Raw genomic sequence first — 22,931 nt, 5'->3', positions numbered from 1 at the left:
TTGATATAGATTTAATTGATCACATTCTTTTCTATTATTTACAAACTTCACTGTTTCTTGTACACCCATAAACCTGATGCAAAGCAGCATCACAGTTGTTTGTCCACTGCTTAAAAACCATCTCGGTGATAGAAAAGTTACCCGGTAAATATGGTTCTTTGAATTTCTGAATGAATGCCTCTCACACTGGTCACCTAGAACGCTTCAGTGAGGAGGGGACAAAGCAGAACTCCCCAGCTGTTATTTATAGAGTAGCATTGTCACATTTGTGAATTTGATTACACTACAATCTTGACCTACATGGAGTATAAGTGTAATATTCACTTTGTTTAGTTCCACTGGCAGACAGGAAGGAATAAAACAAAAGTGATGTTGTGGCAAACACAGACATTTACAACATTGATGTCAATATCTAGTCCAAAGTTGCAGCCAGTTGAAATTGGACCAGATGTGAGCTTTATAACCAAAATGACTTAGTCCACGCCTGAAAAAATAAAAAGCTCACTGGTTAAATGGTTTACAACATGGATTGTTTTGGTAGCTGGCTTGAAGAGAAGAAGTAGCCTCTCTATTATAAATGTTTTAGTTGTATGAAACATTGCATGTTGAAGATGTTATATTCTGAAAGGCAATGCAATGATGTCATAGTTCCTTATCGGTTTTATAAATGGAACTTTAACTTCTGTTTACAGCAAAAGTTAAACTCTTAAAGGAAGTCTTTAGTTATAAGTAGTTTTTCACCATATTCAATTGAAAGAATTGTGGTTTAAATAATCGTGTATTGTTCACACTTCTACAGAAGTAATGTTTCAAAGAACTTCCATAAAATATCAAGAGATTCTAAAAAAGCTATATGATTATAATTTTTAACTAGTCTGACAGTTGAATAACCTCAATAATTAATAAAAAAAATATGTGTTGCTGTGTCATGTTTTATGTAATAAATAAATTAAGATAAAAGTGTTTTTCAAATTAAAAAGGTTGTTTATTTGATGAATAAATAGCGTTTTCGATAACAATGCAATTCATTAATTATAGACCCAGCTAATTGTCTGGCTGTGTGAAGGTTTGTAGAGGGCTCAAATGCAGAGAAGGAAGCTGAGGTGGTATCTCGCAGATTTAATAACAAAGGGTGGCAACAAAAGCGTAAATCTAAAGTGACAAGAAACACAGAAACCAGAACAAAGGGGAACACACAGGTTAAGGAGGGAATGAGGAGAATCCAACAAACAGTAGCTGCAGAGAAGGAGTATATATTGCAAACAGAACAATGAATCGAGTAATCAACCGATTGTGAGCAGGTGTGGACAGAAGGATCAAGAAGGGAGCAAGGGGAAAGGAGACTGGAACAAGGGCGAAGAGAGTAAACAACAAATACAACAGTGTATATATAACTGTTCTAACTAATATAACTAGACAAAAACTTGGATGAAACTAAATGGAAACAAAACTGTCTTAGAAAACAGATTGACATAAATCAAAGTGTAACTGAAAACCCAAAGTAAAATCTTAAACAGAACCAAAAAGTCCAGAAAGGACAGAATCATGACACCAATAACTCAGTTAAATACTTTAACTCAGTCCAACAAGTACTGTACACACATTTATACTTGAACTAATTTAAAACTTGGATAAAATAAGTGTATTATTATACCAATGCATTTCTGCATTTGTATACTTAGCATTGAAATCTATAAATAAAATATGTTTATTTAACTTACCCCATATATTTTAACATATCATTTGGCCAGTGTACAACTAGTAAAACTCACCATCTGCTGGTAATCTTGAAGCATGTTTTAAGGATTCACATAAATCTATGTTGGCACAACTAGAAAATAACATGAATTTCATCTTGTCTTTCTGGTTGAGGTCAACAACATAGAGTAACCCATGTGGCCTAGTAGAAGCACAAATAAAGTGGATTAGAAGCTCCATTTTTTTTTCCTGTGCATTTAACTCTACATTTCAGTAAAATATCCAAATTGTGAAGGCAATGTTTAGTCATTATTTTGTATGCAAAATATCCAGAGTAGCTTTTAATTTTTTAATTTCTCCTGATTTTCAAAAGCCACAATCGAAAAATAATAAAAAATTGACCAAATTGCCAAATTTGGTTATCCACTTTAGTCTACACAGAAAAACTTGGATGTCTTTAAATGATTAATTGATTATAATTTCCAATGAAGAAAAAGACTGCAATCCCCTGTCATATCTCATTTTTTTCTCTACAGCAGCACACTAACAGAAATAATAAAGGACAATAAATTAAGTACACTTAATAACCGAACTAACTACTTAGTAGGGTTGGTGTCAAGAGACTCCCTAGATCAGTAATAACCCGCTGTTCTTAGTGAGGCTGGAAAGAAACGGCAATTCAATGAAGGTACACTCAGAGCTGATTGCAAGTCATTACAACCACCACGGGGAGAGCCCAGTGGAAGGAGCTTAATGGGTGTGGGAGAAGAACACTTAGAAGCCCCCCACCCATCCAAACCTACATACACACATGTTGAGACTAACGCTCGTTCACTGAAGATACAGTATCGGTGTTTCCTTTCACTCTCTCTTCAGTCTATATCCTAACAGACAATCAGAGGTAGTGGTGCATTTACATCCCACGTCTGCACGTTCCATGATTTCGTTTTATGATTACTCCATCACGGCAGAGCTTGTTTAAGACCCCATTAGAATCAAAGGGGCGACAATCTTCATAATCAAGCTTAATTTATTAAAACATCAGCCAGTGCCATTAACATTAACAGGGTGAGACAGGGAAGCTCCAATAAAGGAGAAGAGACTCCTTCATAGAGATCACCCAGCCAAATGCAAACATATGTTTGTGGTTTGGAGCATTTTGGAGCATTTTACTATTGCCATATCACAAAAAAAGTTATTGCACTAATTTCAACTTGAAAATGTTGTGGGAGGTTTTAAATTTGTATCAAAAGCTTATGATTTTATTTATTACCTTAAAAAAAATAACATCCATTAATTAATTAATTAACATTTCTACATTTGTTCAAAATCTAAAATTCTTGGACTGCTCAGACCTGAACTGTAGAATACTACACTGAACAGACATTCATGAAATACATATAATATTGGTTGCAATCTTTATTCTCTTCTATAATTTTTTCTATTTACTCAAAATGTTTTAGAAAAACGAGCACAAACGGGGCACCTAAAAGATTTTTTTTTTCTAATATAAATCCAAAGCTTAAAGACAACCTGAGGGAAACTTTAGGCACTTTTTATAAAGGTTCAGAACAGAGGACACAAAATTCGAAGCAAACAGACAGGCATGCTTCTCAAAAAAAGTACATTAAGAGATGTTGCATCTTCAATTCAGCTCCCAGGGCTGGATCTCTGCAGAGGGAAAATTCAGGTTAGTGTCCACAAAAATCTGACAGAGAATGATTACGAACACATGAGTAACTAACCTGATCTTAGAGTTCAGTCTGTGCCCAAAGGAAGGATTGGAATCCAGCCGAATGAATACCAACAGCACGTGATGAACGCAGCTCAGAGAGTTCTAGGAGCTCAAGCCTTGAAGTCTGTAGAACTGGATAACAAGCAGATCCAGCAGACGAAGGAAGGCAGGACTTTCCGGAAGACAAAGCTGGTGTAAAAGAGGTTCACAGGAGGCCAGGCTAGAAGGTCAGATATCCATAGGGGTACCTAAGGGAAATCCAGGTTGAAATTAGGAGTCAGATCCAGGTTCAGTCAATAGGCAGAATCCAGCAGGATTCTGAAGACAGGTCAGGCAAACAGGTTTGAACAGGTACAGCCAGGCTCAATTGTCCGAAGATAAAAACTGGTCAGGATCAGGCAATTTAGAACACAAGCAGGTACGCTAGAGAACTTTCGCCAAAGGCTCAAATAATCCGGCACTGATGACTGGGAGCAAGCAGTTTAAACAGAGACTAGAGCAGGTGACACAGATGAATGGTGATGAGAAACTGGGCAGAGCTAGACAGGTGAAGGGAATGGACCATTAAGCCAGTCATCAGTGCCAAGATCATGACATTTTTTGGAATTTCATGGGAAAACTGCAACATGACAGCTGCTGTAACTGGTTTTCAATCATCCTCTAATTTGCTTTCCACAATAACTGCAAAATAACCTATTTTGAGAGTTGGACTAGAATAAATAGTTTCACATTTAAACAAAACAAAATCTTCGCCTCTATTTAACTACATTAGGTACATTTTAAGCAATGATAAATGATAGAAAGGTAATCTTGCTACATCAAGCAGAAGTAAAACAAAAGTATATATCATTTTTTTTATTTAGCAATGATTTACAATGCATGTCAAACACACTCTACAGGGTTGATTCAGTGAAATTAAAGAGTGACTGATTAGAAGTCTTCTAAGTTCATCAATATGATCACTGCAGAAATCACTTCTCCTGAATAAGCATGAGTTAGCAGTGTGTTGTACGCATCGTATCACTGAATAATTATCTGAAAATTGAACATGTATGTATCAACAGAGGAAAGGACACATTTCTGAAAGTTTTGCATTGTTTTACACAGATAAACCTGCAACCATCCATCCATCCATTAGTCGGTTCATTCATCATCCATATTCTTCAACTAGTTTCTCAGGGTCTTTAATGTCTCCTAAACTTGCAAAAGTTATTATAATTTTCTTGCAAGTACAAGCAACATTAATGATCGAATAATAGTATTAAAAAAATTCAAGTGAGAACTTTTTTTCTTTTTCCTGATTGCCTTTTTAGAATAAAAGGAAAAAAATATCTCTTGGATTTTAACTTGCGCTTCTGATTTATTTATTTACATCCCTGTTCATTCAAATACAATAAAGAGTGAGGCAAAAAACTTAAGAGGACACAAGAGCCAAACACTTAAAATATATGTGAGAATATAAAGAACTTTCTGTTGGCTCACAGCAGAGCAAAATCTTGTAGGAGAGTGCTGATGTATTGAAGCAGTATTGAGGTCCATCCTACAACACACATTCCAAGCCACCAGAATTGACTAAAGGGCTGGCAATACTCCCGCAGCAGTGTGTCACAGTGAGCTTGTCACAGGTATGACACAGACATTTTTGATTTATGCTCAATATTGAAGTGTGGTTGACCAAACAGAGGCCTCCTGTCTGTGGCAATGTCTGCAGTCACCTATAATTTGGGAGAGTTGGAGCAGAGTGTCTGCGGAGGGGGTTGGGATGTCTCTGCGCTCACCATGACACCTACGCAGATGACCTAGTTTAGAAGTATAAATCAGCTTTAAGAATCCTGGATAGGAGTTAGAATGTCTTAAAAAATGGAGCGAGACTCCGGTCGCCTTCCAATTTAAGCCTGTTTGTGGTTTCCATCACCCAGATGACTACAACTTTTACAGACGCACAATGCTGAGGCTGCTGGTGAAGATTCTCCGTCGTCTAGGTCTTAGTCATTCCAAAAAAAAAAAAAGTTAGAGAAACAAGCCACTGGACTTTGTTTTCCAAATTTAAAGACGGCTAAATGTGCATTTTTTTCTAAGCCAAAACAAAGGTTTGTTGAGCTTATCTTTAAAGCTTGGAACTCAACGCTAATTTCAGACATTTTGAATTGAAAAAGCTCCCAGGATGGGAAGTAAATTGTCTCCTAGAGCTTTGGTTAGTTTAGGGCAGTTTTATCTTGACCCTACTGTGCAAATAGCTTATATACTTCCTGAGAATGTAGCCAACATGTATACTTGAATTTGAAGGCCTGAAGGACCCAGACCTATGTCTGGCTAAACCAAACTATTTAAAAAAAGACTCACTTACAGTTAAATCATAATCTAATAAGATAAGTTATTTTATTCTTCCTTACAGTCAGGGCTGCCTCTATACTATTTTCCTCTTTAGTTAATTGTTACTTAAAAACAGGAAATTGTATTTACTCAGGACATGTTTTTATTCATACAAAAATTTGTTTAATAATATGAAATAATTACATGTTTTAAACTATTTTAGACATATCTGACATTACAGCTGTTCAATCATATAGCCTCGGTTTTTCTGAGACGTAGCACTTTATACTCACTCAGCAGGCTTCACCACTCTTCCCACAAAGTAAAGCTCCTTATGTGTATTGATGTGCACCATTGACAAGTCAATTCAATTTACCTTAGGAAAATGGCTAGTGTTTTTATTAGGCTAATTAGCCAGCACCCTGTGGGAGCTGTGGGATGAGCAAGATAAGAGATGAAAGCAAAGCTCTCCTGTAATGTCTGTCAGGATATGTACACTCAGAGAATGGTAGATAGTGGGGAGAAATCATTCATGGACTCTCATCATAAATAGTACAAATTATTTTATGTTGAAAGAATAACTGCAGTAATTTCATTCTTCATTGGCTTTAATTTTTATTCATTTAAGAGATTTGTGAGTGTGAGTTTTACTGTCAATTTGATGTGTTCTTGTAGTGACATAAACATCATATTTGGGTTTTTGTGCATAAAGGTGGTACTATAGCACCAGTTATTCAACATGACTATGTGTTTGTGTTTGTTTGTGTATGGGTCAGTTATTCCTGAATATATTGATTAAATCTTATTTTCTTGAAATAAAGTTCAGCTATCATGGTTTTTTCCATCCTGTTTGCGCAAGCTTTGGTTTTTTGAGGTTGAAGTTTTAAAGCATCCAACTACTGCCAGTTCACAACATATGTCAACTCAGTTCAATTCATCACTGAATTCAAGCAGATCCTGTAGTCAGATGGGTTCAAAGTTTTCAAAGGAAAACCAGCTGATGGCATCAACTCATTGACTTGACAGGAACTCCCTTTAACAGGAAGGAGCAGAATCAGGCTAATTGTGAGCGGCGATCAGAATAGAAGCGGACATACAGAGAGAAGCAGATATACAAAAGCTAACTGCTAACTAGTTCTACTGGTGCCCCCATCCAGGAAAGACACAGCCAGGCAGACAAGCTATGAGCCATGAAAAAGAGCATGAATAATCACACTAAGAAGACAGGACTACACTGAAAAACAGGTCAAGCTCCAACTTCTATAAACAATGGTGTTGATTACAGCAGCACAGCTGATATTCCTCAAAAAGCAAGCAAAAAGTTCCAAAAAGATCTGGGTTTGTTCTGATTGATGGTCTATAGCTTTACGTATTTATCTGGGTGTGAGGACTGTCAGAATTCAATGCCTTCTCTAGTACTTCTAAAATGTTACTTCAAAGAACAAGACATCACAAAACACTTTCAGCAACAAATGAGAAACTACATTTCCGTTGTTTCTTTTACTGTATCAAAAATGCCCTAATGATACAATAACCTTTAAATCTGAGAAAGGTGTTTCGCCATTGTCCCTAACATTGCAAATTATATGAGAGAGGTCACCAAACCCCTCAATAAAGGACTAGGAAATTTAAAACATAACTGCTTTCAGAATATTCACTTTATCGTACAGAAAAATAAATCACATGTGAAACTTGCTGAACTTTATCAATATCTAAAGACCAATGTTTGGGGCTAAACTGCAGAAAACCAATAAATGGAGACCCATGACCCAGTACTCATGTCTTTCTTTACAATATCTAACAGGAGCTATATGCGCATGTATAATATGTCTCAGCAGTCAGCAGATCCTGCAATTTTTCTTAAACAATATATAAACATTCATAAGCTTGGACTTGTTGACAGTCCTCTTATTTCTGTCATGATCTTGGCACTGATGACTGGATCCTTAGTTTCATACCTTCCACCTGCTTAGCTCCGCCCAGTTTTCATCTGCCCTCATCTGATCCACCTGTTCCAGCTATTTATACTGCCTGTTTTCCAGCCATCAGTGCCAGGTTATTTGAGCCTATTGTGAGAATTATGTTGCGTACCCTGTAATGTTGCTCAACTGCCTAATCCTGACCTGTTTCTGCATTTGGATTTCTGAGTTTTGGGTTGCCCCAGTTCTGGTCTGTTTCTGTCCAGACTGCTGTTTGAACTGTGTCTGTTAGCGACCTTGGATCTGTCCCTGGACCCCGGCCTGGATTATCCCTTTAATACCTCTGCGACTCTCTGATCTTCTGGTATGGACCCCTGCTTCGTCACCTACTCTGGATTTCTCTGCTCTTCAGCATATGCTGGCTTCCGCTTTTCTGCTTGGCCCCTCAAAACTCTCTTGGTGGCTCCGACCGAATATTGTGGAGACTGTGGTATGTTGTTATATCTGACACTAGCTGGTCCCAAGTAACAAGCTTTTTTTTTTTTTTTTTTAACCAAACCAGTTCTGTTTGCCTGAATTCTGGGTCCATTAGTTTGAGCCCTGAACATGTCTTTATCCACAAATTCCTACTTGGCCTGAATGAGGCTTGCCAAACCCCAATACCAAGATTAGCCTGTTTCTCTGAATTTGAGCTGCTCACGTTCTGGCCTATGGGCTTGTTCTTAAACTTTATAAACACAGTACAAACATAGTCAACACAACACCTTTGCATTAACATGCCAAAATCACTGTTGGTGTATTGATTTATTTCCCTAAAGCAATGCTATGGTTAATTACAGACTTGTTATCCCAAAAGAACACAGAGTGAAATATATATAAAAAAAATGTTTAAATTGTAAGCAGAGTTTAGAGAGAAATGAGTAGAAGCCTCTGCTAACCAGGATTGGCACACCTCTGGTGTATCCATTTTTTTTTCATGCTTGCATCTGTCGGTGACACACACAACACTGTCAGGCTTTTGATCCATTATGGACTTCCACTGCACACATGAAAGAAACATTCCAACTGTCAGATTTATGCAGACTTGAACTAAAAGTGACACCTGTGACATACATATGCACAGACATCACGTCTAAAAAAAATAGCATCCAGGCTTATTAGTGTACAGGCTCGAAAGAAAGACTCCCAACTGACATACAGTGTACACACACCAACATGCCCCCTGCTGAGTTGCGCAGACAGAGACACAGAGGTGGGAACTGTGGACCGGCGGCACAGAGCTCCCTTGCCGAAACTCTTATTGATTGGGATAAAGGTCTTTTGATGAGGCAGATTGCTCATCAGGCTGGAACGACATGCTTCTCAGATGTGACGCCTTTTCAGACCAGCCCAGGGGCCCATCGACCAATGCATAGCCATCGTATCTGAGTATGTTTGTGTGTCTGTCTGTCTTCATGTGCACGCTTAGGAGGAGCAAACATTGATTTGAGATAGGCCCATCTGGGTCAACCTGGCCCCACCCTGACATGTCTGATGGTGGGCGCTGAACTTCATGCTCCAGTCATGACGCATGTCAGGCAAAATGCTGAACCGCAGTTGACAAAGCATACTCAAAATATAATTTACTGGTTGCAGTTGGATGAAATAAGTCTTTATTTGGGAGTGAATATGACCAGACGAAGAACGCTTTTATTCAGTATTTCCAGAAATAATTAAAAAGAATATTTAGAATATATAGTTTATTGTAAAAGAACTAATAAGTGGTCTATAGTGGAATGTAGTGGTCTTAATAAATATTTATTTTAGGATTTTGTTGAAACTACAAAGTTGCATTTTGTCACTTTTGGAACGTTCCATTATCATTTCTTTTTTGTTAATAGCATGTGTTTTTTGTTTTTGTTTTTTTTCAATCTTTTACGTACGTCTTGAGAGGTTTAAGAAGCAGAATACAACTTTTAACAGCCAGAATGTTTTTTTTTCAAAATACAGCAACAGAAATTTCAATGACATACAACTACTTGGCAAAATTCAAACAAAAAATCAACATGCAAAGAAAAAAACAGGAACTTGCATGCACAACAATATATTTGGTTTACAAAGAATAATCTAAAAAAAAAAAGTGACCTGAGACAACTGTGAGAAGAAGCCCTTTTGCTTTCAGGGGTCGAAGGACAAAGATAAATAGAGTGGTTTCAAAGGATAGAAAGACAACTTAACTAGCTTAATCAACCACTTGTTACAAGGTATGGATAATTTGTTCTCTGATCACAAAACATGGGGATATAGATGGCCAGAAGCGGGAGAAGATTAATCTGAATTCAGATTGAAAAAAATGATGTTGGTCACATGAATCTTGTTTTCAAAAAAAAAACAAAAAAAAAATGACATGGTAGTTGGGATCTATTCTGTATTAAAAGTCTGGGATACTTGTGGTGGTGTACCACTGTGGCAAATATTATCTTCGTAAACTTTTGGACCCTTAGTACCAACTAAACATTAATTCCCTGATGTGGTTTACTTCCATCTCTCAGCTTGCTCAGACATTTTTTCCTCCGACTCACAGTTTGGTATGCATTTTTAAAATCTTAAATTGTTATGATTCTTTCAGGACTAAATAAAATTTGGACTTTAACTACTTTAAATCAGTGAATGTCAAATATTGTATTATCTTTCTCATATAACGATCCATCTCCTGACAACTTTTAGAGGTCTAACAATCTTCATTTAAAATAGTCGGCCATTAACTTCCCACAGAAACAGCCAGTGACGAGGCCACAAACATTAAAAGCAGGCCATGAAGCTGTGAAGGAGATTAAAAACAAACAAAACAAAAAAAAAATCTCTCAGAGATTTATACTGTAATCACAGAGGAGTGTCCAACCTTAAACACTGTAGTAGATACAGGATTAATGGATGATGTTGGGGAGATAAAAATAATCTGAAATATAATGAAGGATTTCCTTCATCTGTTAAATAATGATGTAGGTGTAAATGTCAAGGCGGTTCTCACCAGACATTTTGCATCTGTTCATTGTAGAAATCTAACAACTTTTAAGTCCCAAACCCTCCTTTAAGTTCTCTGCTTTGGCTAACTATGGCTATCCTTATATAAACCTAGTCTACCACTCTTCGGTTGGCTATATCTGTCAAATATCTACCACAATCTCATAAGGTACTTTTTTAAAAACAGGATTAGACATGGCATATAGTCAAATAGTGAGGAAGTTCAGTTAGTTAGTATAATTTTATAAATATTTTGAACAAAATGGATAAAATTTATTCAGCAGCAAGTTTACATAGAAGAAGAAGAAGAAGAATTATAACTACTATATTTTTCATATAACAGCATGATAACAGGTTCCCTTTTGTATGATGGGATTTCATACTTTTTACAAATAAATCGAAGACTAGAACAATACTGTTTAAAGAAATTTACTCAGAGGACTCTATTTGTTAAAGTCCTGTTTTTAAATGTTGGTAATCAATAACATTCTTTCTCATATTAGGAGGTTCTCTTATGTGGGACTATTTGTGTAATTTGAGGCAAGAAAGCAGTCCAACAAAACATTTTACTGAAATTTTTTTTTTTCCCAAGTCAGAACTACCATCTTGATTTACATGAGGAAAGTAAAATCTGCTTAAATCTGCACGAGGACTATAGAATGAACGCATATGGGTGGACTGACTTTATGAAAAAATAGTTAAACCAGCAAAATGCACTTTACTGAAAAAACAAAAAAACTGGTTAATAAGGTGATAAGTTAGCCAACAAATAAAAATCTCTATAAATGTTTTTCATTGGTGGTGAAAGAGAAAGCAAGTTTCTGACAAAACAATCCTCTTGTAAAAAAAAAAAAATATATATATTAATTATTAATAATTTAGTATTTATTTTTTTTCCATTTTTAATCTTTTGTTTCATTCATGAATTTTATTTTCTGTAGTTGTGGTACATTTTTACCCACAATCTTTTAATTTACTTAAAAAAATGCCTCCCTCATTTAATGCTAAGGTTTTCAGAGGTCAACTGGGTGTCTCACGGGAAGGTAGAAAGGGAAAGAGTGGAGTCCATCCAACAAATCGGCTGAGACCGCTGGAATACTCGCCCTCTTAATAATTGATTGGAATTGATTTTAAGCCAGTCCTGACCTGAGCCTGGATGGACATCTAAAGCTGTCCATGCATGAAAGCATGTCTGTCTGTTTGTGTGTGTAGTAGTGTGTGTGTGTGTGTGTGTGTGTGTGTGTGTATTTACATGCATTTGTGCCTGTATAGTTTGTGTTATCACAAGCATATTAAGTGATGCTTTTACTGCAACCTCCAGAAAAAGATGAACATGTGGTTTTGCGTCTGCATACCATGGCAAAGAAAAGAGGGCAGAGTGGTGATCTTTAAAAGCTCTTGACTTGCGCCTAGAATAAAATATTTAGGAACACAAAGCCTTGACCTCCTCATGCTTGCCCAGACTTCTGGTTTGCATTGATTTTGGACAAAAAAACTGGAACACCATTACAGCAAATTGCACTATGGCTGGCCACACATGCCCTCTGACACTCACAGCTTAAACTATAACTATCACTGTCCACGTTTTCATTTTACGTTTCTGTATCTGTTCAGATATTCATAAGTCAAGGTTTGCATTGTTAGTACTCTACTCTGAAATATTTTCTTCAGCAAACTGACCAGTAAAACTTTGGAGAAGAACAAGATCATATAACAACATATTAATTTACCAACATCCCTCAGCCTTGATTTTTATATCCAGTTATTGAAAAAATATGACATTTTTATTTTAGCATTGCTTTGATTATTATATAAATTGTTTATTTCACAAAATTTGTAAAAAGTGATACTGAAAAAGTCACCACAAAGAGTGTAATCAGGTGTTTATTTTGATGATTAGAGCTTACAGACAATATAAACTCAATATAAATTTTATCTCAAAATTGTTATTAGTACACATCTACCGAAGACCAGCAGATGACATGGATCACCAAATAATCATTGATTGTAGAAGCTTTACACTCTAGCACCTTGTTGTATGTGCCTTTCCAGGCTTCCTACAGAATTAGTGACTTTTATTTTCCAAAAAAAATGCTAAATTTGTTTTTGTAAATAAAAAATAAAAATATAAAATAAAAAAAATGAATCCAAGTTATTTTTAAAAGTGATGGTGTGTTAAATAATAATGCACATCGAATATCCCTAAAACATTTTTACCCCAGAGCTCCTTCCAGATTTTGTGAAAAAAAGAAATAAAATAAATAAATGCCATATCAGGAAAAAAAATTCAGTTAATTTAATCTTACAACATATTGAAATTAAACATTCAACATCATATTTACTTCACATACAGGACAGAAAGAAAGACATTGGCCACATACAACTTGCTTAACCCATAAATATCAATATTTATTGAACCTAAAAGTGGAATTAATATAATTTTTTTTATTTTTTACAACTCTGTAAAGACATCAGTTGTAATTTAATGAAGCATTGAGATCTTTATTTTTTTTATTTTTTACAACTCTGTAAAGACATCAGTTGTAATTTAATGAAGCATTGAGATCAAAAGACACTCAGAGGTTGCTGCATTCCTTCTAGACAGGTAAGTTATTTGCTGATACTACCCAATAATAGTCAGATGAATAAATAAAGAAGCTAATTAAGAGATGTATACATTTATGTCTCACTGTATAATTTAATTTCTACCTACATTTATTTGTTTATTGTATTTTTGGGGGCAATTAATTGTATGCTTATTTATTGAGCATTTATTTATTTCTTTATTTATTTTTAAATATGGTAGAGCTGGTCCTGAATAATAGACCTGCCTTACATGTTTTAGAATGATTATAATAGTTCCCCAAGATAAACTTGAAACTAAAAGTATTTCCACTTGTTAGCAGTTTGTTATTCTGTTGCTTTAATGTATTTAATATATTTTTTTAATCCATCAAATAGCAAAGATTTTTTGCTCAACAGACTGTTTTTTTAAGGAATTAAATAAAATAACTGGATTAACTTTAAAATGCCAGACCTTTCTTTAAGCACATAAAGACCATTCTTAAATATGTTATTGCTAAAGATTTGACTGTTTTTATGGTGTTACAGGTGAGACGCTGACAGCAACAGATAATTTCTTCCCAGCAGGGTATCCATCTTGAAAGGTTCGAAATAACAGTAAGTGTATAAGTGACAGCTTTTTACAAATTCCTGAATGTATTTAAGTATATAAATAATTGAACAAATAAATCTGTTGCAGTAGAAATGGAAAACTCCTCAGTTGGATGGAATCAAGGAATTTTCTAAACAGCGCCCTGTGATATTAATTTCTTTCATATAAAATTTGTAAAATCATGACTTCATGTTTGTATTACATATTTGTATTGGTAAAAGACAAGTATTCAGAGTTTATTCATTAAAGAAAAACATTTATTTAATAAACATCAAGTAAAACATACTTTTAATTGTAATTAATTCAAATAAGTGCACTTTTAATTAATCTAAAAAATTTGGTACTCCTGCTTTATTAACTACTAATACAAATATACAGTAGCTTTAAATGTTAAATCCTTTATTGCAGAAGCATAGCATAATAATGAAAATTTGAGGAAAAAGTCTGCATTATAACGCAAATATGAAAAAAAATTAATATTTATAAAATCACATGCAACCAGATACCACCATTATGTTTTTTAAACATTGTCCATTTATTATTTCTAAATTAGGATAAAATTTCACTGTTTTTAATACCAATTTGCAATTTGGTGTTTCCTCAGAGTTTACGTTTAATATTTATTATTAAACGTTATCCAATCATGTCATGATCTGTCTTTTTTCTGTTTCATTCTGCCCTCATGGCTGCTGATTAACTATTGTTCCCACCTGTGCCTCTGTCATGTTGACTGCTGATTGCCCTCACCTGTGCTGCTGTATAAATAAGCTACTGCTCTGCACTCATTTAGTGTGAGATCATCTGTTGTACTTTTGCCATAGCTTTCAAGCCTTCAAATCTGCTGCCTGCATTGTTTACCTTACCAGTCTTATAACCTTTACCTAAAACCTGTTTGCTCTGAGTAAAGTGCTGGTTATACTCCCCGCAGCAGTGTGTCGCAGTGAGCTTGACGCTCAATTTTGAGCATGGTTTTCGCTATACGCTGTGGATACGGCCGAGGCGTTGAGGAAGTGGGGGCAAGTTTGTGCGACAACGAAGGGACATGAGGGCAAAAAAGGGTTGGGATCCAGGTGGAACAAGGCTCCCAGCGTTCTCGCGCACCTCGCTCTTCAAACTGGTCCATCTTCACAAGCTGTTTTCCGCAATTGCGCTTATAAAAACAAAACAAGCCGGCCTCCTGTCTGCGGCACTGTCTGCGGTCACCTACAATTTGGGAGGGGTGCAGCAGAGTGTCTGCGGAGGGGGCGGAGACGTGTTTTTGTTCACTGCGACACCTATGCAGACGACCTAGTTTCGAAGTGTAAATCAGTCTTGAGTCCCCTAGAGCACATGGCTTCTGCTATTGTCTTTGGAGTCCGGTTTCAGCCTCATGGACTCTGGCCCCTGATTTACCTTTTGTTTCTCGTGGTTACTGACCTGGATAGTTTTATTGATTTGATTACTGGATCACGGACCTCTGGACAGTTTGTTTTTCTTCAAGAAATCTTACCCTCCTGCTCAGTAACGCAGTGGGTAGCCCTGCAGCCTTGTAGCAAGAAGGTTCTGGGTTCGTTTCTCAGCCCGGGGTCTTTCTACATGGAATTTGCATGTTCTCCTTGTGCATGCATGTTCTTCCTGAGCATCTCTCCGGGTACTCTGGCTTCCTCCCACGTTCCAAAAACATGACTGTTAGGTTAATTGGCTTCTCTAAATTTTCCTTAGGAATGTGTGCGTGAATGGTTGTGTGTCCTACTTGTCTCTGTGTTGCCCTGTGATGGACTGACCCCCTGTCCAGGGTGTACCCCGCCTCTCACCCATTGACTGCTGGTGATAGGCACCAGGACCCCACTCGGGACAAGCGTGTCAGATAATGGATGGAAATCTTACCCTCAGATGGTATACTTGGAATTCTATCACATAGTATTTATAGTCACCATTTTTGAGGGATACCCTACACCAGTCATGGGGAATCACAGTTGGGCCATCTTAATACTGCTGTCTTTTCTCTTTTGTGATAATCCATGTTACGCTAATGTACCGCTACATTTTTGCAATTCCAATTCTTGGTTCTCTTTACACAACTCGACAGTCTGTCTTTGTGCAGACTTGGACAGAAGCTGACTTCCTTCTATGGCCTCATCTCTGAATCAAATTTATAATATTTTCTAGTTTTGAGATCACCATCCTGGGCCCTACCTGCATCAAAATCAAATCGAATCAGGGCCCTACTTTCCACATGTTTGCTGTGTCTCCAAGGTGGCTTGGAGACACAGCAAATTTGCAAGCCACATAGAAGAAGTTGTCAGTTGTTGTTTTTTTAGTTTAAAACACCCAATAAATTTCATTCAGTTTCATGATTGGGTCACACTTGTTGATTACTCAAAAACATGACTAAGGACAGACAAACACATTTTTTTTTTTTTATAACAGCTTTTAGATAGTGGGTTAGTGAAAATTATTCCATTATCTATTTTCTTTTCCCTTACTTTATTGGGTCAAAAGCACATCAAAAGTTTAACACAGAGAGACACGGGATAAGAAAACTTACAATCGTGTTGTGTTTGCAAGAGGTAGTCTAGTTTGAAGAATGAAACTGCAGTACTTAAAAAAACACACATGCATTAGTGACATTAAAGGTCCCATATTATGCTACATTTAAAAATACAATATATTAACAATGAGCCCCCCTCAAACAAGTTTCTACCATTTGTGCAGTAAAATTCCTCTCAGATTAGGCAGACAGCATGTGCCAAAAAATCTCCTCATTCAGCCCTTCTCTGGAGGGGCTGTTTTAATTTCCCATACCCCTGTCCTACTTAACACCGCACCTCAACAACCTTCAACCATGACAACCAGTCAGAGTTCGTAAAGATAGCCTAGGAACATGGAATAATACATTAGAGGAAGGCCATAGCTTGACCAATGGGCTGCTACAGACCGCTCTGGACAGCTTATTCCCCTTATGACATTGTAAAAGGGAATGAACACACATTAGCCAGGAGGTGTTAAAAGGCAATGATAGAGGTGAAAGTTTTTTTTTTCCATTTATGAACCTCATACACAGGTCCCAGGAGAGATATGGCTGTTACAAAATGTTTATAATGTGAATATGAGACCTTTAAAACTTAACAGATTGTCTTAGTATTAGACTATAACACATAGAAAGATGTTTAGGTTTATAATTAGGTCATCATTATGGAATCATACTTGTTTTTATTGTTATTGTGCATACAAAGTAGCATAGACATAATGTAGTCTTGGGCATCTTGGCTTTTTACAGCATAAAGGAAAGGAAACGATAGCCTATGTTTTTTTTATGGAGTTGAACTAGGAGCAGTTAACGGAAAATATGCTACGGTATATTTTTATAAAGTGGGGCTCTGGCTTAGCTTGACTTTAAATGTTGATTACTCACCAAACAAAGTTTTCTCTTTCTTTCACCTCCTAGTATCAGTTCCTGATTCCAGGGCTCCTCTCCATCTGTAACACCCTGGGCCTCCAACAGCTCACATTCCCTGGACTAATCTCCACTCGCTCAATGTTGTTCAATTAGATTCCAGTTGACATTCATTGAAAGTAGGCACTCCTCCTTGTAATTCAGCCCTCTTTATAGCCAATCTATTTTTTAATAAAGGTTCAGAGGAAAACATTAAAGTATTGATCTTTATTTATCGACCCCGGCCCAAAGCATAGTTAAAGCTGACACAAATCAATCAAAATAAATTTAAAATGATGATAGCACATATGAGGAGCCTGGCTGCCTGTTTCAGGGAGTAATTAGGGGGCTTGGCAGAGGGGAACCTAAGGCAATAAGAGTAACAGTAACAGACATAGAGAAGCACTCTCAGCTGCAGAACGAGTTCCAAAACTGTTCAGCAGAGCACAGATTAGAAATTTGTTTTGCATTAAATGAGACGACTAAGAGGCAAGGTTAATGAAAGGGCACAGCACTTTGGGGCCATGGTAATCCACTGAAACCCTCTCTTCAATGACTCTAATGTCCAGTCCATTCACACGCAAACACAAACAGAGAAAAAGTGAGGGAGAGGGAAAGAGAGAGAGCAAACACCACGAGGCTGCCTCTAGAACATCCTCAGCTTAGCAAAAACAATGGGTATTAATTTTAGAAAGTGACTGAATAAAGGCTAGTTGATTGTGGAGTGCAAGATATAAAGTCCACCAGCTCCTACTGCCTTAATAATTTTAATCTGCCTGATAATACCCACTTATTGAAGGGGTCGGAAAATGAGGAAGACAAAAACATTTTCTTTCTGGGTGCAACAATGGCAACTACCGGTACCTTATACAGTACAGTGGTGCCTTACAGGACATCTATTAGCTGATCTTTATTTAAGATCCCTTAATTAAACCCTGCAAGCACAGCAATTCTGTCATATAAAGCTATAAGTGAAACCTATAAAAAATGCTGTATAAGTTCAAAAGTTACCACTACAAGAAGTAAAGAGGGGGTTTGCAGCTACTTCACATATCGTGCGTTTTTAACATTTGAATATTTAATTCCTAGACAATCATTTGCTCTTTGGAAACAGCTCCATATGTCTGAAATGTAAGCAAATTCTAAGGCGATTCTAACCTATTCTGACTCTCTGACATGTGATGGGCCATTTTCAGTGTGTAGGTTAATCCTAAAGAGCAACTTGATGTAATTATATAGGATAAATTAAATTGGGTGAATTTCCCATTTTAATCTAGATGCAAATCTTTACCTCTTAATTGACAGTGGTGGTTCCTCATAAACAAACTCTGCAAAAGTGGGAACATGAAGAAAGAAAGGAAGGAGAAACAGATGCATAGATCAATGTATATTAGACAAAGATGGTTGCATCAACTGATATAAAAGTAGAGATGTACGGATGCATGGATTAATAAACATGTATGATTGACAGATAGATGGATGAATATAATTAGCTACCACTAAAATATAACTAGCATTTCTCTGTGCATAACAACCTACTGGTTCAGATGTACCTGTGCAAAAGTGAAAATGGAGTATTTTATAAATAGACGTCCAGCTATAACAACATCAAACAGTGACAGCAGTTTCAGTATGTATTTCTAAAATATCATGCTCAAAACCCCAAACTCAAACACTGACCATAGCCATACTTAAATTAAACCAAATTGCTTCTATATGAAATTTTGCTGCTGGACCACAACTTGCCACAAAAGCTGTTATTTCTTTGATTATTTATAATGTTTTTTTGACTAAACATGAGAAATCATATCAAACTCATAAAACAGTAACATTTTCAGGTGTTTGTATTCCTCATACAAACTTCTGACTATGGAAACTTGCCTTAGCTATTACTGACCACAAGGCCAATAGAACAGAAACCCATATATTTACTGATTTCTATGCTTTCTTAAATTGCCTGTTCTACACAGAGCATAGAGCCCAAACACTTGAACTCAATTCATCTTGCCACTTTTAGTTCTCATCCCCTTTTGTCCAGAAAATGTCTCCATTTACTTTGACAAAGATCCTCCGTCGAGCGAACCATTTCAGCTCGGGTAAAATATTAATGAGTTTACAAGGACCTTCCCGATCTAATTATGTCGAGCAACTGCTGCCTCTTACTGGGCCATGGCTCCCCGGGGAGAACACAAATCTACCAGGCAAGCAAAACTTGCCTACTTTTGACAAAACGCTCGAAAAGCAAGGATGTAAATAACATTGAGCATTCTCCATTACCACCACTGAAACATCACACTCCAGATTAATATTACCGCCCACCATCGACACCCCAAATCTAACCTGAAAAATATCCAACTTTGGCTTTAAGACAAGAGCTATTAGTGAAAAGAGGGTTGCTGAAGTTTGGAAGCTAAGCACTTTGAGGGAAGCTGGAGAAAGAGAGAGAAGTGTTGTAACCAGTTTAAATGTGATTGGATGTGACCTTTGTGCAGGCTTAACTATTTAACATGTTCGTGAAAGTTTTCCACCTTAATGACATTTGAACAATGCTGGTGTCACTGGAGTCTAAAAACAAGGAAGGAGACAATCTTACAATCAGCATAAATTAACATTAAAGAACAGGCTTCTACTTCCTGATTTTTGATAAAGATACAGGCCCATTATACTATACTACAGTAAAATGTCAGGATTTTAGGCTCAAACTAAAGGAATGATTTATATCCATATCTAAATGAAAATATGTTTATGTGATAATAATTGTTTTTTGGTATCTAAGTTATTGTAACCCCTTTGTTAAGCATATTGTATTATTTGGAAGCATATAAAATAGCTTCCATTTTTTAGATGACTACATTTAGTTTCCCTTTTAAAATGTGCACCCCCTATGCAACACCATTGGCATTGCAAAAAAAAAAAAAAAAAAAAACTTTTTTAAATCCCTTATTGGGGGGAATCAACAGTCTGGTTTGATAATTGTGCACATCATTACAGATCCTCTTTCATGTTTTTATCCCTACCAAAGTAAACTATAAGAATAGGGTGAAAAACNGTTTCCCTTTTAAAATGTGCACCCCCTATGCAACACCATTGGCATTGTTGCAAAAAAAAAAAAAAAAAAAAAAATGTATGTTACATGGTGTACACAAATGCTTCAACAGTCTGGTTTGATAATTGTGCACATCATTACAGATCCTCTTTCATGTTTTTATCCCTACCAAAGTAAACTATAAGAATAGGGTGAAAAACTGATTTCGGCACTAGACAGTATTATTTTCTAACTGCCTTCTCTGCAAATCTCTAAAGGAATAGCATTACAACAGGTATATATGAAAATGAAAACTAATTACATGTGGTAGGCCATTAAATTTGAGCTTAAAAAAACATTCTCTGTTTAAACTAAAAACCTAAAGTACCAGTCACATCCACAAAAGAAAACATAACAGTAACACGATAGCAGAAGGGGGATTTTTCAGATTGATAAGACAATGTCTTTTCCCAAGAAACCCAAAACAGAACCGTTGGTCAAGCCCCCTGCGCACCTCATATTGATGCAATGGGGCTACGCCTCTTGTCATTTATTGATGTGCAGGAGATTGTGACAGGAACTTAGGAAGATTTTACATAAGCTACAAGCTATGAAACTGTCAAGTTGAATGGAGAGGTTTGTAGAGGATGCACAGGAAGAAGCTGAGGTGGTTTCTTGCAGGTTTAATAATTGGTGTTGAGTGGTGGCAACAGAAGCATAAATCCAGAAATAACTAACCAGGGACGAAAGGAACCAGACCAAAGGGGAACACAAGAATTCAGGAGGGAATAAAAATAATCCAGACAAGAGTAACTGCAGAGGCTGAGTATATGTGCCATACAGAGCAAGGAATGCAGCTATCAATTAATTGGGAGCAGGTGTGGACCGAAGTATCTAGAAGGGAGATGGGGGAGAGTGGGGCGGGGTGGGACAGATAATAGACAGACATATAAACCAAGTACAGTAATACAACAGGCATTAAATATAACTAGAAAATAACCTAATGAAACTAAATGGAGATTAAACTAATTAATTAGAAAACACAGAAGGACATAAATCGAAGTGTAACTGGAAACCCAAAGTAAAAACTTTAACACAACCAAAAATCCAGATTAACAGATCCTGACAGAAACAAATACTAACTTATCCTCTGACCTCTAAAACTAAACAAATATTATTATTCAGGTTACTAAAGGCCTCTAAAGCTATAAAGCTGTGAGAAAAAACATTCTGCCCAGAAGATTTGTCAAGAACAAACAATGCCCTTAAGACAGGGCAGCTTGAACACAGCTATAAGAGCAATAAAAACATTTTTTGCTTTTCGTGGAGTATTGTACCACCTTCAATAAGATAACAAGTTAGCTTTTTATCAAATTGTGCATGCAGTTTTCTTTGACAGATGTTTATAATAGTCATCTTTATTTGCCATTTCAACCTTATGTATTCCAATGAATTTATATCTACAGTATGCATTTAACCCATTCCCTAGGTAGCATTGGGCTCACGCTGTACTCTGGTGAGTGTTTATGGAATTGGTCGGAGAATCAGGGGGAAAGTCTGTAGGGTTCAAACCAGGGGACCTGCAGCCTACCCAGGACTCAAACTATTGACTTCCCCCATTTATCTGGAGTTAACATCCTGACTTTGCAAATCTGCCTTGCAAAAATGGCTGAAATCCATCACTGTATAGAAATCTATTGTCCACAGCCTATTTTAGGAGGATTCCACATAATTTCTGTCAGATGTAGTCTTGATTTCTGACTACACCATTTAAAAACCTAAACATTCTTTTGGTAAAATCCTTTTGTTGATTTTAACTCATTACAATGCAATAAAATAAAGCTTTGTGTCAGGTGTAAATCTTTGTATGGATTTTTGGAATTGGTTACATCTTTATCTACCATTGCTTCCTTTAAGAAGACATTATTAAAGATTACAAATTCTTGTACCAAAATTGTTGATACAGCATTAGCTTTCTTTACTATAATAGATAGTTTTGGTTCTTTTCTTAAATCAGGGGCGAAGGACGTACAGTATTTCATGTTAAAAATGGGTTTAGTGAATACATCATACCAGCGTATGAACCTAATTTCTAGCATGTTTATGTGTGAATCCAAAGCTCAGTCATATAGTTGTACACTAATGTCATCCATAAACAACTAAACCCCATCTGTGATTCATATTACTGCTCTTGATACACTCCACACTAGAGCATCTTAAATCATTCTGACTCAGTCCCACTTTTTTCCTCCTGCTTCTATTGTAGTTCTAGAAACTCTAATTTATAGAGTACTATTTTTATTCCTATAGTTTTAAAGAAATACGTTGTCTTCATTTACTAATGATAGTTGAAACACCCCCCTATATTGAACTAATAAGACCAGACTTGCCAGAAAATATCCTGTGTGCTTTTTCCACTTTTTCAGATGCAGCACTGGCAGAGTGAAAGCTTAGAAAATATAAAAAAAAAAATCCAGCTTTTTTTTTATCATAAATATTGAACCTGTAACAATGTTAGTATTGGCATAGAGATTACATTAAAATATTCTGCAGGATATTAGAAAGTCTGTGAGGTAAAAAAAGAAAAAAGAAAACCAAAATCAGAAAATGGAGAAAAATTAAATATATATATATATATATATATATAT

At 36.3% G+C, this 22,931-nt stretch overlaps 1 long non-coding RNA gene across 2 annotated transcripts in view; it reads right to left on the bottom strand.

Moving 5' to 3' along the window:
• Window positions 1–22,931, bottom strand: part of LOC107081751 — a 149,950-nt gene that overhangs the window by 11,271 nt on the left and 115,748 nt on the right. For both annotated transcript variants that reach the window (XR_001481109.1, XR_001481108.1), the window contains one exon: window positions 3,444–3,681. This is a non-coding gene — a long non-coding RNA (uncharacterized LOC107081751). The remainder of the gene's footprint in view (window positions 1–3,443; window positions 3,682–22,931) is intronic.

Source organism: Cyprinodon variegatus, unplaced genomic scaffold, assembly GCF_000732505.1.
Source record: "Cyprinodon variegatus isolate N-32 unplaced genomic scaffold, C_variegatus-1.0 Scaffold40, whole genome shotgun sequence".
NCBI lineage: Eukaryota > Metazoa > Chordata > Actinopteri > Cyprinodontiformes > Cyprinodontidae > Cyprinodon > Cyprinodon variegatus.
This window is presented reverse-complemented; position numbering and strand designations above follow the sequence as displayed.